Source organism: Bombus affinis, unplaced genomic scaffold (assembly GCF_024516045.1).
Source record: "Bombus affinis isolate iyBomAffi1 unplaced genomic scaffold, iyBomAffi1.2 ctg00000249.1, whole genome shotgun sequence".
Taxonomy (NCBI): domain Eukaryota; kingdom Metazoa; phylum Arthropoda; class Insecta; order Hymenoptera; family Apidae; genus Bombus; species Bombus affinis.
The window spans coordinates 110,957-137,199 of record NW_026108943.1 but is presented as its reverse complement, the minus strand read 5'-3'; the positions used below and the strand labels follow the sequence as shown (position 1 = coordinate 137,199).

The following is a 26,243-nucleotide window of genomic DNA, read 5'->3' as shown; positions in this document are numbered from 1 at the left end:
ATAATACGTTATACGTGATATAGAGATGCAATATAAAGTTATACGTCATATAGAGATGCAATATAACGTTATACGTTATAACGTAATACTTCATAACGTCATACGTGATATAGTGAGGCAATATATCGTTATACCTTATAACCTAACAGTATATGACGTAATACGTCGTATAGTGGTGCAATATAACGTTGTAAGTGATATAGTAATGTAATATAACGTTATACGTTATAACGTAATACTCCATAACATTATACGTTATATAGTGAAACAATATAACGTTATACGTTATAACGTAGTAGTATATAACGTTATACGTCATATAGAGTAGCAATATAACGTTATACGTTATACGTAATAGTCTACATCGTTATACGTCATATAGTGATGCAATATAACGTTATGCGTTACAACGTAATAGTATATAAGGTTATACTTCATATAGTGATGCAATATAACGTTATAAGTTATAACGTAATAGTATAAACGTTATACGTCATATAGTGATGCAATAATACGTTATACGTCATAAAGGGATGCAATATAACGTTGTACGTTATAACGTAATAGTCTATATATTTTTACGTCATATAGTGATGCAATATAAAGTTATACGTCATATAGTGATGCAATATAGCATTATACGTTATAACGTAATAGTATATAACGTTATACGTCATATATTGATGCAGTATAACGTTATAGGTTATAACGTAATATTCTGTATCGTTATACGTCATATAGTGATGCAATATAGCATTATACGTTATAACGTAATAGTATATAACGTTATACGTCATATATTGATGCAGTATAACGTTATAGGTTATAACGTAATAGTCTATATCGTTCTACTTCACATAGTGATGGAATATATCGTTATACGTCATATAGTGATGCAATATAAAGTTATACGTCATATCATGATGCAGTATCACGTTATACGTTATAATAGTACATAACGTTATGCGTCATATAGTGATGAAATATAACGTTATAAGTGATATAGTGATGCAATACATCGTTATACCTTATAACGTAATAGTATATAACGTTATACGACATATAGAGATGCAATATAAAGTTATACGTCATATAGTGATGCAATATGGCGTTATACGTTATAACGTAATAGTATATAAAGTTAGACATCATATAGTGATGCAATGTATCGTTATACGTTATAACGTAATAGTATATAACGTTATACGTCATATAGTGATGCAATATAAAGCGATACGTCATATAGAGATGAAATATAACGGTATACGTTATAACGTAATAGTGTATAACGTTATACGTCATATAGTGATGCAATATAAAGTTATAAGTCATATAGTGATGCAATATAACGTTATACGTTGTAACGTAACAGTAAACTACGTACACGTTATACGTAGTATAGTGATGCAATATATCGTTGTAAGTGATATAGTGATGCATTATAACGTTATGCGTTATAACGTAATGTTATATAAGGTTATACTTCATATAGTGATGCAATATAACGTTATAAGTTATAACGTAATAGTATAAACGTTATACGTCATATAGTGATGCAATAATACGTTATACGTCATATAGAGATGCAATATAAAGTTATACGTCATATAGTGATGCAATATAAAGTTATAAGTCATATAGTGATGCAATATAACGTTATACGTTATAACGTAATACTTCATAACGTCATACGTGATGTAGTGATGCAATTATAACGTTATACGTTATAACGTAACAGTATATGACGTTATACGTCATATAGTGATGCAATATAACGTTGTAAGTGATATAGTGATGCAATATAACGTTATGCGTTATAACGTAATGTTATATAAGGTTATACTTCATATAGTGATGCAATATAACGTTATAAGTTATAACGTAATAGTATAAACGTTGTACGACATATAGTGATGCAATAATACGTTATACGTGATATAGAGATGCAATATAAAGTTATACGTCATATAGAGATGCAATATAACGTTATACGTTATAACGTAATAGTATATGACGTTATACGTCATATAGTGCTGCAATATAATGTTATGCGTCATATAGTTATGCAATGTAGCGTTATATGTTATAACATAATAGTATATAACGTTAGACATCATATAGAGATGCAAAATACCGTTATACGTTATAACGTAATAGTTTATAACGGTATACGTCATATAGTGATATAATATAAAGTGATACGTCATATAGTGGTGCATTATATCGTTATACGCTATAACGTAACAGTATATAACGTTATACGTCATATAATGATGCAGTTTAACGTTATACGTCATATGGAGATGCAATATAACGTTATACGTTATAACGTAATAGTATATGAGGTTATACTTCATATAGTGATGCAATATAGCGTTATACGTTATAACGTAATAGTATATAACGTTCTACGTCATATAGTGGTGCAATATATCGTTATATGATATAACGTAATAGTATATAACGTTATACGTCATATAGTAATGCATTATGTCGTTATACGTTATAACGGAATACTCCGTAACGTTATACGTGATATAGTGATACAATATAACGTTATACGTCATGTAGAGAAGCAATATAACGTTATACGTTATAACGTGATAGTTTATATATTTATACGTCATATAGTGATGCAATATAAAGATATACGTCATATAGTGGTGCAATATATAGTTATACGTTATAACGTAATAGTATATAACGTTATGCGTCATATAGTGGTGCAATATATCGTTATACGTTATAACGCAATATTATATAACGTTATACTTCATATAGTGATGGAATATATAGTTATACCTTATAGCGTAGCAGTATATAACGTTATACGTCATATAGTGATGCAATATATCGTTATACGTTATAACGTAACAGTATATAACGTTATACGTCACATAGTAATGCAATATGTCGCTATACGTTATAACGTAATACTCCATAACGTTATACGTGATATACTGATGCAATATAACGTTATACGTCATATAGAGATGCAATATAATGTTATACGTTATAACGTAATATTTTATATCGTTATACGTCAAATAGAGATGCAGTATAACGTTATAGGTTATAACGTAATAGTATATAACGTTATACGTCACATAGTAATGCAATATGTCGCTATACGTTATAACGTAATATTCCATAACGTCATACGTGATATACTGATGCAATATAACGTTATACGTCATATAGAGATGCAATATAATGTTATACGTTATAACGTAATATTTTATATCGTTATACGTCAAATAGTTATGCAGTATAACGATATAGGTTATAACGTAATAGTATATAACATTATACGTCACATAGTAATGCAATATGCCGCTATGCGTTATAACGTAATACTCCGTAACGTTATACGTGATATAGTGATGCAATAGAAAGTTATACGTTTTAACATAATAGTATATAACGTTATACGTCACATAGTAATGCATTATGTCGTTATACGTTATAACGGAATACTCCGTAACGTTATACGTCATATAGTGATGCAATATAAAGTTATACGTCATATAGTGGTGCAATATATCGTTATGCGATATAACGTAATAGTATATAACGTTATACTTCACATAGTGATGGAATACATAGTTGTACCTTATAACGTAACAGTATATGATGTAATACGTCGTATAGTGGTGCAATATAACGTTGTAAGTGATATAGTAATGTAATATAACGTTGTACGTTATAACGTAATAGTCTATATATTTTTACGTCATATAGTGATGCAATATAAAGTTATAAGTCATATAGTGGTGCAATATATCGTTATGCGATATAACGTAATAGTATATAACGTTATACTTCACATAGTGATGGAATACATAGTTGTACCTTATAACGTAACAGTATATGACGTAATACGTCGTATAGTGGTGCAATATAACGTTGTCAGTGATATAGTAATGTAATATAACGTTATACGTTATAACGTAATAGTCTACATCGTTATACGTCATATAGAGATGCAATATAACGTTATAAGTGATATAGTGATGCAATATATCGTTATACCTTATAACATAATAGTATATAACGTTATACGTCATATAGTGATGCAGTATAACGTTATAGGTTATAACGTAATAGTATATAACGTTATACGTCACATAGTAATGCAATATGTCGCTATACGTTATAACGTAATACTCCATAACATTATACGTTATATAGTGAAACAATATAACGTTATACGTTATAACGTAATAGTATATAACGTTATACGTCATATAGAGTAGCAATATAACGTTATACGTTATAACGTAATAGTCTATATCGTTATACGTCATATAGTGATGCAATATAACGTTATGCGTTATAACGTAATAGTATATAAGGTTATACTTCATATAGTGATGCAATATAACGTTATAAGTTATAACGTAATAGTATAAATGTTATACGTCATATAGTGATGCAATATAAAGTTATACGTCATATAGTGGTGTAATATATCGTTATGCGTTATAACGTAATAGAATATAACGTTATACTTCACATAGTGATGGAATATATAGTTATACCTTATACCGTAACAGTATATGACGTTATACGTCATATAGTGATGCACTATAGCATTATACGTTATAACGTAATAGTATATAACGTTATACGTCATATATTGATGCAGTATAACGTTATAGGTTATAACGTAATAGTCTATATCGTTATACGTCATATAGTGATGCAATATAGCATTATACGTTATAACGTAATAGTATATAACGTTATACGTCATATATTGATGCAGTATAACGTTATAGGTTATAACGTAATAGTCTATATCGTTCTACTTCACATAGTGATGGAATATATCGTTATACGTCATATAGTGGTGCAATATAAAGTTATACGTCATATCATGATGCAATATCACGTTATATGTTATAATAGTACATAACGTTATGCGTCATATAGTGATGCAATATAAAGCGATACGTCATATAGAGATGAAATATAACGGTATACGTTACAACGTAATAGTGCATAACGTTGTACGTCATATAGTGATGCAATATAAAGTTACAAGTCATATAGTGGTGCAATATAAAGTTATACGTCATATCATGATGCAATATAATGTTATACGTTATAACGTAATATTTTATATCGTTATACGTCAAATAGTTATGCAGTATAACGATATAGGTTATAACGTAATAGTATATAACATTATACGTCACATAGTAATGCAATATGCCGCTATGCGTTATAACGTAATACTCCGTAACGTTTATACGTGATATAGTGATGCAATATAAAGTTATACGTTTTAACATAATAGTATATAACGTTATACGTCACATAGTAATGCATTATGTCGTTATACGTTATAACGGAATACTCCGTAACGTTATACGTCATATAGTGAAGCAATATAAAGTTATACGTCATATAGTGGTGCAATATATCGTTATGCGATATAACGTAATAGTATATAACGTTGTACTTCACATAGTGATGGAATACATAGTTGTACCTTATAACGTAACAGTATATGATGTAATACGTCGTATAGTGGTGCAATATAACGTTGTAAGTGATATAGTAATGTAATATAACGTTGTACGTTATAACGTAATAGTCTATATATTTTTACGTCATATAGTGATGCAATATAAAGTTATAAGTCATATAGTGGTGCAATATATCGTTATGCGATATAACGTAATAGTATATAACGTTATACTTCACATAGTGATGGAATACATAGTTGTACCTTATAACGTAACAGTATATGACGTAATACGTCGTATAGTGGTGCAATATAACGTTGTAAGTGATATAGTAATGTAATATAACGTTATACGTTATAACGTAATAGTCTACATCGTTATACGTCATATAGAGATGCAATATAACGTTATAAGTGATATAGTGATGCAATATATCGTTATACCTTATAACATAATAGTATATAACGTTATACGTCATATAGTGATGCAGTATAACGTTATAGGTTATAACGTAATAGTATATAACGTTATACGTCACATAGTAATGCAATATGTCGCTATACGTTATAACGTAATACTCCATAACATTATACGTTATATAGTGAAACAATATAACGTTATACGTTATAACGTAATAGTATATAACGTTATACGTCATATAGAGTAGCAATATAACGTTATACGTTATAACGTAATAGTCTATATCGTTATACGTCATATAGTGATGCAATATAACGTTATGCGTTATAACGTAATAGTATATAAGGTTATACTTCATATAGTGATGCAATATAACGTTATAAGTTATAACGTAATAGTATAAATGTTATACGTCATATAGTGATGCAATATAAAGTTATACGTCATATAGTGATGTAATATATCGTTATGCGTTATAACGTAATAGAATATAACGTTATACTTCACATAGTGATGGAATATATAGTTATACCTTATACCGTAACAGTATATGACGTTATACGTCATATAGTGATGCACTATAGCATTATACGTTATAACGTAATAGTATATAACGTTATACGTCATATATTGATGCAGTATAACGTTATAGGTTATAACGTATTGTCTATATCGTTATACGTCATATAGTGATGCAATATAGCATTATACGTTATAACGTAATAGTATATAACGTTATACGTCATATAGTGATGCAATATAAAGAGATACGTCATATAGTGGTGCCATATATCCTTATGCGTTATAACGTAATAGTATATAACGTTATACTTTACATAGTGATGGAATATATAGTTATACCTTATAACGTAACAGTATATGATGTTATACGTCATATAGTGATGCAATATAGCATTCTACGTTATAACGTAATAGTATATAACGTTAGACATCATATAGTGATGCAATATATAGTTATACGTTATAACGTAATAGCATATAAAATTATACGTCATATATTGATGCAGTATAACGATATAGGTTATAACGTAATAGTCTATATCGTTATACGTCATATAGTGATGCAATATAGCGTTATACGTCATATAGAGATGCAATATAAAGTTATACGTCATATAGAGATGCAATATAACGTTATACGTTATAACGTAATAGTATATGACGTTATACGTCATATAGTGATGCAATATAATGTTATGCGTCATATAGTTATGCAATGTAGCGTTATACGTTACAACGTACTAGTATATAACGTTAGACATCATATAGTGATGCACTATATCGTTATACGTTATAACGTAATAGTATATAACGTTATACGTCATATAGTGATGCAATATAAAGCGATACGTCATATAGAGATGAAATATAACGGTATACGTCATCACGTAATAGTGTATAACGTTATACGTCATAAAGTGATGCAATATAAAGTTATAAGTCATATAGTGGTGCAATATAAAGTTATACGTCATATCATGATGCAATATCACGTTATACATTATAATAGTACATAACGTTATGCGTCATATAGTGAAGAAATATAACATTATAAGTGATATAGTGATGCAATACATCGTTATACCTTATAACGTAATAGTATATAGCGTTATACGACATATAGAGATGCAATATAATGTTATACGTCATATAGTGATGCAATATAGCGTTATACGTTATAACGTAATAGTATATAACGTTATACTTTACATAGTGATGGAATATATAGTTATACCTTATAACGTAACAGTATATGACGTTATACGTCATATAGTGATGCAATATAATGTTATGCGTCATATAGTTATGCAATGTAGCGTTATACGTTATAACGTAATAGTATATAAAGTTAGACATCATATAGTGATGCAAAATATCGTTATACGTTATAACGTAATAGTTTATAACGGTATACGTCATATAGTGATATAATATAAAGTGATACGTCATATAGTGGTGCAATATATCGTTATACGCTATAACGTAACAGTATATAACGTTATACGTCATATAATGATGCAGTATAACGTTATACATCATATGGAGATGCAATATAACGTTATACGTTATAACGTAATAGTGTATAAGGTTATACTTCATATAGTGATGCAATATAACGTTATATTTTATAACGTAATAGTATAAACGTTATACGTCATATAGTTATGCAATAATACGTTACACGTCATAAAGAGGTGCAATATAACGTTGTACGTTATAACGTAATAGTCTATATATTTATACGTCATATAGTGATGCAATATAAAGTTATACGTCATATAGTGGTGCAATATATCGTTATATGTTATAACATAATAGTATATAACGTTATACGTCATATAGTAATGCATTATGTCGTTATACGTTATAACGTAATACTCCGTAACGTTATACGTGATATAGTGATGCAATATAACGTTGTAAGTGATAGAGTGATGCAACATAAAGTTATACGTTTTAACATAATAGTATATAACGTTATACGTCACATAGTAATGCATTATGTCGTTATACGTTATAACGGAATACTCCGTAACGTTATACGTGATATAGTGATACAATATAATGTTATACCTCATATAGAGAAGCAATATAACGTTATTCTTTATAACGTAATAGTCTATATATTTATACGTCATATAGTGATGCAATATAAAGTTATACGTCATATAGTGGTGCAATATATAGTTATACGTTATAACGTAATATTATATAACGTTATACTTCATATAGTGATGGAATATATAGTTATACCTTATAGCGTAGTAGTATATAACGTTATACGTCATATAGTGATGCAGTATAACATTATAGGTTATAACGTAATAGTCTATATCGTTATACGTCATATAGTGATGCAATATAGCGTTATACGTTACAACGTACTATATAACGTACGTTATAACGTTCTACGTCATATAGTGGTGCAATATATCGTTATACGTTATAACGTAACAGTATATAACGTTATACGTCACATAGTAATGCAATATGTCGCTATACGTTATAACGTAATACTCCATAACGTTATACGTGATATACTGATGCAATATAACGTTATACGTCATATAGAGATGCAATATAAAGTTATACGTCATATAGTGTTGCAATATATCGTTATGCGTTATAGCGTAATATTATATAACGTTATACGTCACATAGTAATGCAATATCTCGCTATACGTTATAAGGTAATACTCCATAACGTTATACGTGATATACTGATGCAATATAACATTACACGTCATATAGAGATGCAATATAAAGTTATACGTCATATAGTGTTGCAATATATCGTTATGCGTTATAGCGTAATAGTATATAACGTTATACTTCACATAGTGATGGAATATTTAGTTATACCTTATAACGTAATAGTATATAACGTTATACGTCATATAGTGATGCAATATAACGTTATAAGTGAAATAGTCATGCAATATATCGTTATACATTATAACGTAATAGTATACAGCGTTATACGTCATATAGAGATGCAATATAATGTTATACGTCATATAGTGATGCAATATAGCGTTATACGTTATAACGTAATAGTATATAACGTTAGACATCATATAGTGATGCACTATATCGTTATACGTTATACCGTAATAGTATATAACGTTATACGTCATATAGTGATGCAAAATATCGTTATACGTTATAACGTAATAGTTTATAACGGTATACGTCATATAGTGATATAATATAAAGTGATACGTCATATAGTGGTTCTATATATCGTTATACGCTATAACGTAACAGTATATAACGTTATACGTCATATAATGATGCAGTATAACGTTATACGTCATATGGAGATGCAATATAACGTTATACGTTATAACGTAATAGTATATAAGGTTATACTTCATATAGTGATGCAATATAACGTTATATTTTATAACGTAATAGTATAAACGTTATACGTCATATAGTTATGCAATAATACGTTACACGTCATAAAGAGGTGCAATATAACGTTGTACGTTATAACGTAATAGTCTATATATTTATACGTCATATAGTGATGCAATATAAAGTTATACGTCATATAGTGGTGCAATATATCGTTATATGTTATAACATAATAGTATATAACGTTATACGTCATATAGTAATGCATTATGTCGTTATACGTTATAACGTAATACTCCGTAACGTTATACGTGATATAGTGATACAATATAATGTTATACCTCATATAGAGAAGCAATATAACGTTATTAGTTATAACGTAATAGTCTATATATTTATACGTCATATAGTGATGCAATATAAAGTTATACGTCATATAGTGGTGCAATATATAGTTATACGTTATAACGTAATATTATATAACGTTATACTTCATATAGTGATGGAATATACAGTTATACCTTATAGCGTAGTTGTATATAACGTTATACGTCATATAGTGATGCAGTATAACATTATAGGTTATAACGTAATAGTCTATATCGTTATACGTCATATAGTGATGCAATATAGCGTTATACGTTACAACGTACTAGTATATATCGTTAGACATCATATAGTGATGCACTATATCGTTATACGTTATAACGTAATAGTATATAACGTTATACGTCATATAGTGATGCAATATAAAGCGATACGTCATATAGAGATGAAATATAACGGTATACGTCATAACGTAATAGTGTATAACGTTATACGTCATAAAGTGATGCAATATAAAGTTATAAGTCATATAGTGGTGCAATATAAAGTTATACGTCATATCATGATGCAATATCACGTTATACATTATAATAGTACATAACGTTATGCGTCATATAGTGAAGAAATATAACATTATAAGTGATATAGTGATGCAATACATCGTTATACCTTATAAGGTAATAGTATATAACGTTATACGACATATAGAGATGCAATATAAAGTTATACGTCATTTAGTGATGCAATATGACGTTATACGTTATAACGTAATAGTATATAACGTTAGACATCATATAGTGATGCAATATATCGTTATACGTTATAACGTAATAGTATATAACGTTATACTTTACATAGTGATGGAATATATAGTTATACCTTATAACGTAACAGTATATGACGTTATACGTCATATAGTGATGCAATATAAAGAGATACGTCATATAGTGGTGCCATATATCCTTATGCGTTATCACGTAATAGTATATAACGTTATACTTTACATAGTGGTGGAATATATAGTTATACCTTATAACGTAACAGTATATGACGTTATACGTCATATAGTGATGCAATATAGCATTCTACGTTATAACGTAATAGTATATAACGTTAGACATCATATAGTGATGCAATATATAGTTATACGTTATAACGTAATAGTATATAAAATTATACGTCATATATTGATGCAGTATAACGTTATAGGTTATAACGTAATAGTCTATATCGTTATACGTCATATAGTGATGCAATATAGCGTTATACGTCATATAGAGATGCAATATAAAGTTATACGTCATATAGAGATGCAATATAACGTTATACGTTATAACGTAATAGTATATGACGTTATACGTCATATAGTGATGCAATATAATGTTATGCGTCATATAGTTATGCAATGTAGCTTTATACGTTATAACGTAATAGTATATAAAGTTAGACATCATATAGTGATGCAAAATATCGTTATACGTTATAACGTAATAGTTTATAACGTTGTACGTCATATAGTGGTGCAATATATCGTTATACGTTATAACGTAACAGTATATAACGTTATACGTCACATAGTAATGCAATATGTCGCTATACGTTATAACGTAATACTCCATAACGTTATACGTGATATACTGATGCAATATAACGTTATACGTCATATAGAGATGCAATATAATGTTATACGTTATAACGTAACATTTTATATCGTTATACGTCAAATAGAGATACAGTATAACGTTATTGGTTATAACGTAAAGTATATAACGTTATACGTCACATAGTAATGCAATATCTCGCTATACGTTATAAGGTAATACTCCATAACGTTATACGTGATATACTGATGCAATATAACATTACACGTCATATAGAGATGCAATATAAAGTTATACGTCATATAGTGTTGCAATATATCGTTATGCTTTATAGCGTAATAGTATATAACGTTATACTTCACATAGTGATGGAATATTTAGTTATACCTTATAACGTAATAGTATATAACGTTATACGTCATATAGTGATGCAATATAACGTTATAAGTGAAATAGTCATGCAATATATCGTTATACATTATAACGTAATAGTATACAGCGTTATACGTCATATAGAGATGCAATATAATGTTATACGTCATATAGTGATGCAATATAGCGTTATACCTTATAACGTAATAGTATATAACGTTAGACATCATATAGTGATGCACTATATCGTTATACGTTATAACGTAATAGTATATAACGTTATACGTCATATAGTGATGCAATAGAAAGCGATACGTCATATAGAGATGAAATATAACGGTATACGTTATAACGTAATAGTGTATAACGTTATACATCATATAGTGATGCAATATAAAGTTACAAGACATATAGTGGTGCAATATAAAGTTATACGTCATATCATGATGCAATATCACGTTATACGTTATAACATAATAGTACATAACGTTATGCGTAATATAGGGATGAAATATAACGTTATAAGTGATATAGGGATGCAATATAACGTTATACGATATAACGTAATACTTCATAACGTTATACGTGATATAGTGATGCAATATAACGTTATACGTGATATAGTGATGCAATATAACGTTATACGTTATAACGTAACAGTATATGACGCTATACCTCATATAGCGATGCAATATAACGTTGTAAGTGATATAGTGATGCAATATAACGGTATGCGTTATAACGTAATATTATATAAGGTTATACTTCATATAGTGATGCAATATAACGTTATATTTTATAACGTAATAGTATAAACGTTATACGTCATATAGTTATGCAATGATACGTTATACGTCATAAAGGGATGCATTATAACGTTGTACGTTATAACGTAATAGTCTATATATTTATATGTCATATAGTGATGCAATATAAAGTTATACGTCATATAGTGGTGCAATATATCCTTATGCGTTATAACGTAATAGTATATAACGTTATACTTTACATAGTGATGGAATATATAGTTATACCTTATAACGTAACAGTATGTGACGTTATACGTCATATAGTGATGCAATATAGCATTATACGTTATAACGTAATAGTATATAACGTTAGACATCATATAGTGATGCAATATATAGTTCTACGTTATAACGTAATAGTATATAAAATTATACGTCATATATTGATGCAGTATAACGTTATAGGTTACAACGTAATAGTCTACATCGTTATACGTCATATAGTGATGCAATATAGCGTTATACGTCATATAGAGATGCAATATAAAGTTATACGTCATATAGAGATGCAATATAACGTTATACGTTATAACGTAATAGTATATAACGTTATACGTCATATAGTGATGCAATATAAAGTTATACGTCATATAGTGATGCAATATAACGTTGTAAGTGATATAGTGATGCAATATATCGTTATACCTTATAACGTAATAGTATATAACGTTATACGTCATATAGAGTAGCAATATAACGTTATACGTTATAACGTAATAGTCTATATCGTTATACGTCATATAGTGATGCAATATAACGTTATGCGTTATAACGTAATAGTATATAAGGTTATACTTCATATAGTGATGCAATATAACGTTATAAGTTATAACGTAATAGTATAAATGTTATACGTCATATAGTGATGCAATATAAAGTTATACGTCATATAGTGGTGTAATATATCGTTATGCGTTATAACGTAATAGAATATAACGTTATACTTCACATAGTGATGGAATATATAGTTATACCTTATACCGTAACAGTATATGACGTTATACGTCATATAGTGATGCACTATAGCATTATACGTTATAACGTAATAGTATATAACGTTATACGTCATATATTGATGCAGTATAACGTTATAGGTTATAACGTAATAGTCTATATCGTTATACGTCATATAGTGATGCAATATAGCATTATACGTTATAACGTAATAGTATATAACGTTATACGTCATATATTGATGCAGTATAACGTTATAGGTTATAACGTAATAGTCTATATCGTTCTACTTCACATAGTGATGGAATATATCGTTATACGTCATATAGTGGTGCAATATAAAGTTATACGTCATATCATGATGCAATATCACGTTATATGTTATAATAGTACATAACGTTATGCGTCATATAGTGATGCAATATAAAGCGATACGTCATATAGAGATGAAATATAACGGTATACGTTACAACGTAATAGTGCATAACGTTGTACGTCATATAGTGATGCAATATAAAGTTACAAGTCATATAGTGGTGCAATATAAAGTTATACGTCATATCCTGATGCAATATAATGTTATACGTTATAACGTAATATTTTATATCGTTATACGTCAAATAGTTATGCAGTATAACGATATAGGTTATAACGTAATAGTATATAACATTATACGTCACATAGTAATGCAATATGCCGCTATGCGTTATAACGTAATACTCCGTAACGTTATACGTGATATAGTGATGCAATATAAAGTTATACGTTTTAACATAATAGTATATAACGTTATACGTCACATAGTAATGCATTATGTCGTTATACGTTATAACGGAATACTCCGTAACGTTATACGTCATATAGTGAAGCAATATAAAGTTATACGTCATATAGTGGTGCAATATATCGTTATGCGATATAACGTAATAGTATATAACGTTGTACTTCACATAGTGATGGAATACATAGTTGTACCTTATAACGTAACAGTATATGATGTAATACGTCGTATAGTGGTGCAATATAACGTTGTAAGTGATATAGTAATGTAATATAACGTTGTACGTTATAACGTAATAGTCTATATATTTTTACGTCATATAGTGATGCAATATAAAGTTATAAGTCATATAGTGGTGCAATATATCGTTATGCGATATAACGTAATAGTATATAACGTTATACTTCACATAGTGATGGAATACATAGTTGCACCTTATAACGTAACAGTATATGACGTAATACGTCGTATAGTGGTGCAATATAACGTTGTAAGTGATATAGTAATGTAATATAACGTTATACGTTATAACGTAATAGTCTACATCGTTATACGTCATATAGAGATGCAATATAACGTTATAAGTGATATAGTGATGCAATATATCGTTATACCTTATAACATAATAGTATATAACGTTATACGTCATATAGTGATGCAGTATAACGTTATAGGTTATAACGTAATAGTCTATATCGTTATACGTCATATAGTGATGCAATATAACGTTATGCGTTATAACGTAATAGTATATAAGGTTATACTTCATATAGTGATGCAATATAACGTTATAAGTTATAACGTAATAGTATATAACGTTATACGTCATATATTGATGCAGTATAACGTTATAGGTTATAACGTATTGTCTATATCGTTATACGTCATATAGTGATGCAATATAATGTTATGAGTCATATAGTTATGCAATGTAGCGTTATACGTTACAACGTACTAGTATATAACGTTAGACATCATATAGTGATGCACTATATCGTTATACGTTATAACGTAATAGTATATAACGTTATACGTCATATAGTGATGCAATATAAAGCGATACGTCATATAGAGATGAAATATAACGGTATACGTCATCACGTAATAGTGTATAACGTTATACGTCATAAAGTGATGCAATATAAAGTTATAAGTCATATAGTGGTGCAATATAAAGTTATACGTCATATCATGATGCAATATCACGTTATACATTATAATAGTACATAACGTTATGCGTCATATAGTGAAGAAATATAACATTATAAGTGATACAGTGATGCAATACATCGTTATACCTTATAACGTAATAGTATATAGCGTTATACGACATATAGAGATGCAATATAATGTTATACGTCATATAGTGATGCAATATAGCGTTATACGTTATAACGTAATAGTATATAACGTTAGACATCATATAGTGATGCACTATATCGTTATACGTTATACCGTAATAGTATATAACGTTATACGTCATATAGTGATGCAAAATATCGTTATACGTTATAACGTAATAGTTTATAACGGTATACGTCATATAGTGATATAATATAAAGTGATACGTCATATAGTGGTTCTATATATCGTTATACGCTATAACGTAACAGTATATAACGTTATACGTCATATAATGATGCAGTATAACGTTATACGTCATATGGAGATGCAATATAACGTTATACGTTATAACGTAATAGTATATAAGGTTATACTTCATATAGTGATGCAATATAACGTTATATTTTATAACGTAATAGTATAAACGTTATACGTCATATAGTTATGCAATAATACGTTACACGTCATAAAGAGGTGCAATATAACGTTGTACGTTATAACGTAATAGTCTATATATTTATACGTCATATAGTGATGCAATATAAAGTTATACGTCATATAGTGGTGCAATATATCGTTATATGTTATAACATAATAGTATATAACGTTATACGTCATATAGTAATGCATTATGTCGTTATACGTTATAACGTAATACTCCGTAACGTTATACGTGATATAGTGATGCAATATAACGTTGTAAGTGATATAGTGATGCAACATAAAGTTATACGTTTTAACATAATAGTATATAACGTTATACGTCACATAGTAATGCATTATGTCGTTATACGTTATAACGGAATACTCCGTAACGTTATACGTGATATAGTGATACAATATAATGTTATACCTCATATAGAGAAGCAATATAACGTTATTCGTTATAACGTAATAGTCTATATATTTATACGTCATATAGTGATGCAATATAAAGTTATACGTCATATAGTGGTGCAATATATAGTTATACGTTATAACGTAATATTATATAACGTTATACTTCATATAGTGATGGAATATATAGTTATACCTTATAGCGTAGTTGTATATAACGTTACACGTCATATAGTGATGCAGTATAACATTATAGGTTATAACGTAATAGTCTATATCGTTATACGTCATATAGTGATGCAATATAGCGTTATACGTTACAACGTACTAGTATATATCGTTAGACATCATATAGTGATGCACTATATCGTTATACGTTATAACGTAATAGTATATAACGTTATACGTCATATAGTGATGCAATATAAAGCGATACGTCATATAGAGATGAAATATAACGGTATACGTCATAACGTAATAGTGTATAACGTTATACGTCATAAAGTGATGCAATATAAAGTTATAAGTCATATAGTGGTGCAATATAAAGTTATACGTCATATCATGATGCAATATCACGTTATACATTATAATAGTACATAACGTTATGCGTCATATAGTGAAGAAATATAACATTATAAGTGATATAGTGATGCAATACATCGTTATACCTTATAAGGTAATAGTATATAACGTTATACGACATATAGACATGCAATATAAAGTTATACGTCATTTAGTGATGCAATATGACGTTATACGTTATAACGTAATAGTATATAACGTTAGACATCATATAGTGATGCAATATATCGTTATACGTTATAACGTAATAGTATATAACGTTATACTTTACATAGTGATGGAATATATAGTTATACCTTATAACGTAACAGTATATGACGTTATACGTCATATAGTGATGCAATATAAAGAGATACGTCATATAGTGGTGCCATATATCCTTATGCGTTATCACGTAATAGTATATAACGTTATACTTTACATAGTGGTGGAATATATAGTTATACCTTATAACGTAACAGTATATGACGTTATACGTCATATAGTGATGCAATATAGCATTCTACGTTATAACGTAATAGTATATAACGTTAGACATCATATAGTGATGCAATATATAGTTATACGTTATAACGTAATAGTATATAAAATTATACGTCATATATTGATGCAGTATAACGTTATAGGTTATAACGTAATAGTCTATATCGTTATACGTCATATAGTGATGCAATATAGCGTTATACGTCATATAGAGATGCAATATAAAGTTATACGTCATATAGAGATGCAATATAACGTTATACGTTATAACGTAATAGTATATGACGTTATACGTCATATAGTGATGCAATATAATGTTATGCGTCATATAGTTATGCAATGTAGCTTTATACGTTATAACGTAATAGTATATAAAGTTAGACATCATATAGTGATGCAAAATAACGTTATACGTTATAACGTAATAGTTTATAACGTTCTACGTCATATAGTGGTGCAATATATCGTTATACGTTATAACGTAACAGTATATAACGTTATACGTCACATAGTAATGCAATATGTCGCTATACGTTATAACGTAATACTCCATAACGTTATACGTGATATACTGATGCAATATAACGTTATACGTCATATAGAGATGCAATATAATGTTATACGTTATAACGTAATATTTTATATCCTTATACGTCAAATAGAGATACAGTATAACGTTATTGGTTATAACGTAAAGTATATAACGTTATACGTCACATAGTAATGCAATATCTCGCTATACGTTATAAGGTAATACTCCATAACGTTATACGTGATATACTGATGCAATATAACATTACACGTCATATAGAGATGCAATATAAAGTTATACGTCATATAGTGTTGCAATATATCGTTATGCGTTATAGCGTAATAGTATATAACGTTATACTTCACATAGTGATGGAATATTTAGTTATACCTTATAACGTAATAGTATATAACGTTATACGTCATATAGTGATGCAATATAACGTTATAAGTGAAATAGTCATGCAATATATCGTTATACATTATAACGTAATAGTATACAGCGTTATACGTCATATAGAGATGCAATATAATGTTATACGTCATATAGTGATGCAATATAGCGTTATACCTTATAACGTAATAGTATATAACGTTAGACATCATATAGTGATGCACTATATCGTTATACGTTATAACGTAATAGTATATAACGTTATACGTCATATAGTGATGCAATAGAAAGCGATACGTCATATAGAGATGAAATATAACGGTATACGTTATAACGTAATAGTGTATAACGTTATACATCATATAGTGATGCAATATAAAGTTACAAGACATATAGTGGTGCAATATAAAGTTATACGTCATATCATGATGCAATATCACGTTATACGTTATAACATAATAGTACATAACGTTATGCGTAATATAGGGATGAAATATAACGTTATAAGTGATATAGGGATGCAATATAACGTTATACGATATAACGTAATACTTCATAACGTTATACGTGATATAGTGATGCAATATAACGTTATACGTTATAACGTAACAGTATATGACGCTATACCTCATATAGCGATGCAAAATAACGTTGTAAGTGATATAGTGATGCAATATAACGGTATGCGTTATAACGTAATATTATATAAGGTTATACTTCATATAGTGATGCAATATAACGTTATATTTTATAACGTAATAGTATAAACGTTATACGTCATATAGTTATGCAATGATACGTTATACGTCATAAAGGGATGCATTATAACGTTGTACGTTATAACGTAATAGTCTATATATTTATACGTCATATAGTGATGCAATATAAAGTTATACGTCATATAGTGGTGCAATATATCCTTATGCGTTATAACGTAATAGCATATAACGTTATACTTTACATAGTGATGGAATATAAAGTTATACCTTATAACGTAACAGTATATGACGTTATACGTCATATAGTGATGCAATATAGCATTATACGTTATAACGTAATAGTATATAACGTTATACGTCATATAGTGATGCAATATAAAGTTATACGTCATATAGTGATGCAATATAACGTTGTAAGTGATATAGTGATGCAATATATCGTTATACCTTATAACGTAATAGTATATAAAATTATACGTCATATATTGATGCAGTATAACGTTATAGGTTACAACGTAATAGTCTACATCGTTATACGTCATATAGTGATGCAATATAGCGTTATACGTCATATAGAGATGCAATATAAAGTTATACGTCATATAGAGATGCAATATAACGTTATACGTTATAACGTAATAGTATATAACGTTATACGTCATATAGTGATGCAATATAAAGTTATACGTCATATAGTGATGCAATATAACGTTGTAAGTGATATAGTGATGCAATATATCGTTATACCTTATAACGTAATAGTATATAACGTTATACGTCATATAGTTATGCAGTATAACGTTATAGGTTATAACGTATTAGTATATCACATTATACGTCACATAGTAATGCAATATGTCGCTATACGTTATAACGTAATGCTCCATAACATTATACGTTATATAGTGATACAATATAACGTTATACGATATAACGTAATAGTCTATATCGTTATACTTCACATAGTGATGGAATGTATCGTTATACGTCATATAGTGGTGCAATATATCGTTATACGTTATAACGTAATAGTATATAACGTTATACATCACATAATGATGGAATATATAGTTATACATTATAACGTAATAGTATATAACGTTATACGTCAAATAGTAATGCAAAATGACGCTATACGTTATAACGTAATAATCCATAACTTTATACGTGATACAGTGATGCAATATAACGTTGTAAGTGATATAGTGATGGAATATAACGGTATGCGTTATAACGTAATATTATATAGGGTTATACTTCATATAGTGATGCAATATAACGTTGAAAGTGATATAGTGATGCAATATAACGTTATGCGTTATAACGTAATATTATATAAGGTTATACTTCATGCAGTGTTGCAATATAACGTTATAAGTTATAACGTAATAGTATAAACGTTATACGTCATATAGTGATGCAATAATACGTTATACGTCATATAGAGATGCAATATAACGTTATAAATTATAACGTAATAGTCTATATATTTATACGTCATATAGTGATGCAATATAAAGTTATACGTCACATAGTTGTGCAATATATCGTTATGCGTTATAACGTAATAGTATATAACGTTATACTTCACAAAGTGATGTAATATATAGTTATACCTTATAACGTAATAGTATATAACGTTATACGTCATATAGTGATGCAATATAACGTTATAAGTGAAATAGTGATGCAATATATCGTTATACCTTATAACGTATAAGTATATAACGTTATACGTCATACAGAGATGCAATATAAAGTTATACGTCATATAGTGATGCAATATATCGTTATACGTTATAACGTAATAGTATATAACGTTATACGTCAGATAGTGATGCAATATAATGCGATACGTCATATAGTGATGCAATATAATGCGATACGTCATATAGAGATGAAATATAACGGTATACGTTATAACGTAATAGTGTATAACGTTATACGTCATATAGTGGTGCAATATAAAGTTATAAGTCATATAGTGGTGCAATATAACGTTATGCGTTATTACGTAATATTATATAAGGTTATACTTCATATAGTGATGCAATATAACGTTATAAGTTATAACGTAATAGTATAAACGTTATACGTCATATAGTGAAGCAATAATACGTTGTACGACATATAGAGATGCAATATAAAGTTATACGTCATATAGTTATGCAATGTAGCGTTATACGTTATAACGTAGTAGTATATGACGTTATACGTCATATGGTAATGCAATATAATGTTATGCGTCATATAGTTATGCAATGTCGCGTAATACGTTATAACGTAATAGTATATAACGTTAGACATCATATAGTAACGCAATATATCGTTATATGTTATAACGTAACAGTATATAACGTTATACGTCATATAGTGATGCAATATAACGTTGTAAGTGATGTAGTGATGCAATATATCGTTATACCTTATAACGTAATAGTATATAACGTTATACGTCATATAGTTATGCAGTATAACGTTATACGTCATATAGTGGTGCAATAATACGTTATACGTTATAACGTAACAGTATATAACGTTATACGTCATATAGTGATGCAATATATCGTTATACGTTATAAAGTAATAGTATATAACGTTATACGTCACATAGTAATGCAATATGACGCTATACGTTATAACGTAATAATCCATAACTTTATACGTGATACAGAGATGCAATATAACGTTGTAAGTGATATAGTGATGCAATATGACGGTATGCGTTATAACGTAATATTATTTAGGGTTATACTACATATAGTGATGCAATATAACGTTGTAAGTGATATAGTGATGCAATATAACGTTATGCGTTATAACGTAATATTATATAAGGTTATACTTCATATAGTGTTGCAATATAACGTTATAAGTTATAACGTAATAGTATAAACGTTATACGTCATATAGTGATGCAATAATACGTTATACGTCATATAGAGATGCAATATAACGTTATACGTTATAACGTAATAGTCTATATATTTATACGTCATATAGTGATGCAATATAAAGTTATACGTCATATAGTGATGCAATATATCGTTATACGTTATAACGTAATAGTATATAACGTTATACGTCATATAGTGATGTAATATAATGCGATACGTCATATAGAGATGAAATATAACGGTATACGTTATAACGTAATAGTGTATAACGTTATACGTCATATAGTTATGCAGTATTATGTTATAGGTTATAACGTAATACTCCGTAACGTTATAAGTGAAATAGTGATGCAATATATCGTTATACCTTATAACGTATTAGTATATAACGTTATACGTCATACAGAGATGCAATATAAAGTTATACGTCATATAGTGATGCAATATATCGTTATACGTTATAACGTAATAGTGTATAACGTTATACGACATACAGAGATGCAATACAAAGTTATACGTCATATAGAGGTGCAATATAACGTTATACGTTATAACGTAATAGTATATGACGTTATACGTCATATAGTGATGCAATATAATGTCATGCGTCATATAGTTATGCAATGTCGCGTTATACGTTATAACGTAATAATATATAACGTTAGACATCATATAGTGACGCAATAGATCGTTATAGGTTATAACGTAACAGTATATAACGTTATACGTCATATAGTGATGCAATATAACGTTGTAAGTGATATAGTGATTCAATATATCGTTATACGTTATAACGTAATAGTATATAACGTTATAGGTCATATAGTGATGCAATATAAAGTTATACGTCATATAGTGGCGCAATATGTCGTTATGCGTTATAAAGTAATAGTATATAACGTTATACGTCATATAGTGGTGCAATATAACGTTATACGTCATATAGAGATGCAATATAATGTTATACGTTATAACTTAATATTCTATATCGTTATACGTCAAATAGTGATGCAGTATAACGTTATAGGTTATAACGTAATAGTATATAACGTTAGACATCATATAGTGATGCAATATATAGTTCTACGTTATAACGTAATAGTATATAAAATTATACGTCATATATTGATGCAGTATAACGTTATAGGTTACAACGTAATAGTCTACATCGTTATACGTCATATAGTGATGCAATATAACGTTGTAAGTGATATAGTGATGCAATATATCGTTATACCTTATAACGTAATAGTATATAACGTTATGCGTCATATTGTTATGCAGTATAACGTTATAGGATATAACGTAATAGTATATAACGTTATACGTCACATAATAATGCAATATGTCGCTACACGTTATAACGTAATGCTCCATAACATTATACGATACATAGTGATACAATATAACGCTATACGTTATAACGTAAGGGTATATAACGTTATACGTCATACAGAGATGCAATATAAAGTTATACGTCATAGAGTGATGCAATATAACGTTAAAAGTTATAACGTAATAGTATAAACACTATACATCATATAGTGATGCAATGTAACGTTATAAGTGATATAGTGATGCAATATAACGTTATATGTAATATAGTGATGCAGTATAACGTTATAGGTAATAACGTAATAGTATATAACGTTACACGTCACATAGTAATGCAATATGTCGTTATACGTTGTAACGTAATGCTCCATAACGTTATACGTCATATAGTAATGCAATATAACGTTATACGTTATAACGTAACAGTATATGACGTTATTCGTCATATAGTGATGCAATATGTAGTTGTTACGTTTCGCTATCCAAATTTTGAAATTTTAAACAATGTAGTAGTCGCTGCCACCAGAAACAGTCTAAGGACTGTTTCAATTAGATATTTCTTGTTAGATTATGTAGCGTTGATCGGAGTTTGGGCCACTGGTCAACAATGTCCACGTTTCGGCTAACCTGCTATGCGCAGGAATACTAGCACGGGAGAGGATTGTTTGGAATAAACAATTATATTATAAATAATTATTACAGGCGGAATTAATGACGAATTATACTAATCATTGATATTATTTATTATTTTAATTATTAATTATTAATAATTATTAAAGTTGACTCACCTGACGTTGGTCTCCGCTGATGAACGGGCAGGCCGCTGGGGTGATTCCGGTTTTACAAAGATCGACACTTCTATAATTTTTCGTTTTAATCTTTATTTAATTTGAACAGTGTAAACAACAGTGTGTCCGGACGTGTTTAACAATTCGAAATTCTAACACAAAAACTTGAGCCAACTATTGTTTTAATTCTAACTGACTAATAACAATTATTTTATAATTCGAACTGACTAATAACATTTATATCTCGTAATTTTTAAAGTCGAACTGGAACGAACAATTAATCCTAACTTAAATTCTAATTCAATCAACTGAACGAACTTATATCAGACTCACTCAAATTCAATTGAACGACTAACAATTACTCTCCTTATTTTCGCTAAATTCTCCTGAACCAACTAATCACAATTGCTCTATCCTATTTCTTTATTCTAACTGAATTACTCTTCTTTAATTTCGTTAAATTCTCCCGAACGCTAACAATTTCTCTGACTGTATTCTAACTGAACCAACTAATGGCAGTTACTCTCTTTTCACAATTACTCTGATTGTTCTAACTGAACCACTAACAATTAATCGTTAACGCTAACGCTAACAATTAATCTGACTCTTCTTTATTTTTCGCTAAATTCTCCCGAACCGCTAACAATTACTCTCTTACTCTTTTATTCAACTGGCCCGCTAACAATTACTCTCATTTGAATTGTGTCGCTACGCTTTTTATAATGACATCCCCAATGGGATGACAGTCACGTGACAGTTCGTTCCGGTGGGAATCGCAATGCTGCAGGTTTTTAGAGTTTCCATGAGAGAACGTGGATTTTGATGATTACAGGTTATGTTGAGTGATGGACACAAAAGCGTCCGCGCCTTTGCGAACTGTGTGAGTATGTGTTTTTAGTATTCTATCTCGTTTCGTATGTTGTTTGTTTCCTTAAACTTGTGAATTTGTTTTAGCGCAAGAGGAGGAAGATATGTGAATGGTACGAGATGACGTGATCGACGTGCGTGTGTGAATATGTGCGAAGGATGATGCTGAAGGGGCGGTTTTCCACCCAAGTAGGCACAGTGGCACCTTCGTTGGCGTCGTGTCCTGATGATCTTTTGACAATTTGGTTTTATTTGACAATATGAGATAAATTTTGCTCCTTGTAGATTTATATGTCCATATTTGCTATATATTAAATCGTGTATATTTTATATTACTTTCTTGTTATTAGGTTATTAGTTGTGTAACTCCAGTTTCTGATCTATGGAAAGTGGTGAAACGTCTTCACGAAATACAATTTCATTCGTTTTCCTCCCTTGCATTGGCACGCTGTGAGTGGTGTCGACTTCCAGATGAGGTTTGTGCATCTTGATTATTATGCATTTAATGATAGATACTTTGTCAGAGGTTCCCATGCGGATTGTCTCGGTGTGTATCTTTTTATGATTTCTTTTATTTAGTTCATCCTGTTTCTTTCGTGTTTTATTCACTGCATATGATATTTCAGTGCAAGAAGAAGAAGAATTGTAAAGAATCCGTAAGTGGCCCTAGAAGACGCAGTCATCGTGTGAGGTGTTGTCGGCAGGAACGAAGAGTCGAAGTTGTTGAAGAAGTCGTGTGACATTTGTATTTTTTCCGGTTATATACAACGCTATTTCACATATCTATGTATATATATATATATTATTATATTATTATATATTATTATACTAAATCTTCAGTTT

General features: G+C 28.9%; 1 long non-coding RNA gene across 5 annotated transcripts in view; it reads left to right on the top strand.

The window, feature by feature from the left end:
• LOC126927828 (uncharacterized) overlaps nt 1–25,601 on the top strand; it is a 59,467-nt gene extending 33,866 nt beyond the window's left edge. For 3 of the 5 annotated variants that reach the window (XR_007715936.1, XR_007715937.1, XR_007715934.1), the window contains exon 2: nt 25,488–25,601. This is a non-coding gene — a long non-coding RNA (uncharacterized LOC126927828). Of the gene's footprint in view, nt 1–25,218; nt 25,418–25,487 lie in introns of those variants that run through there. The other 2 variants (XR_007715933.1, XR_007715935.1) reach the window with 2 other exon arrangements.
• Nucleotides 25,602–26,243: the final 642 nt, after the last annotated feature.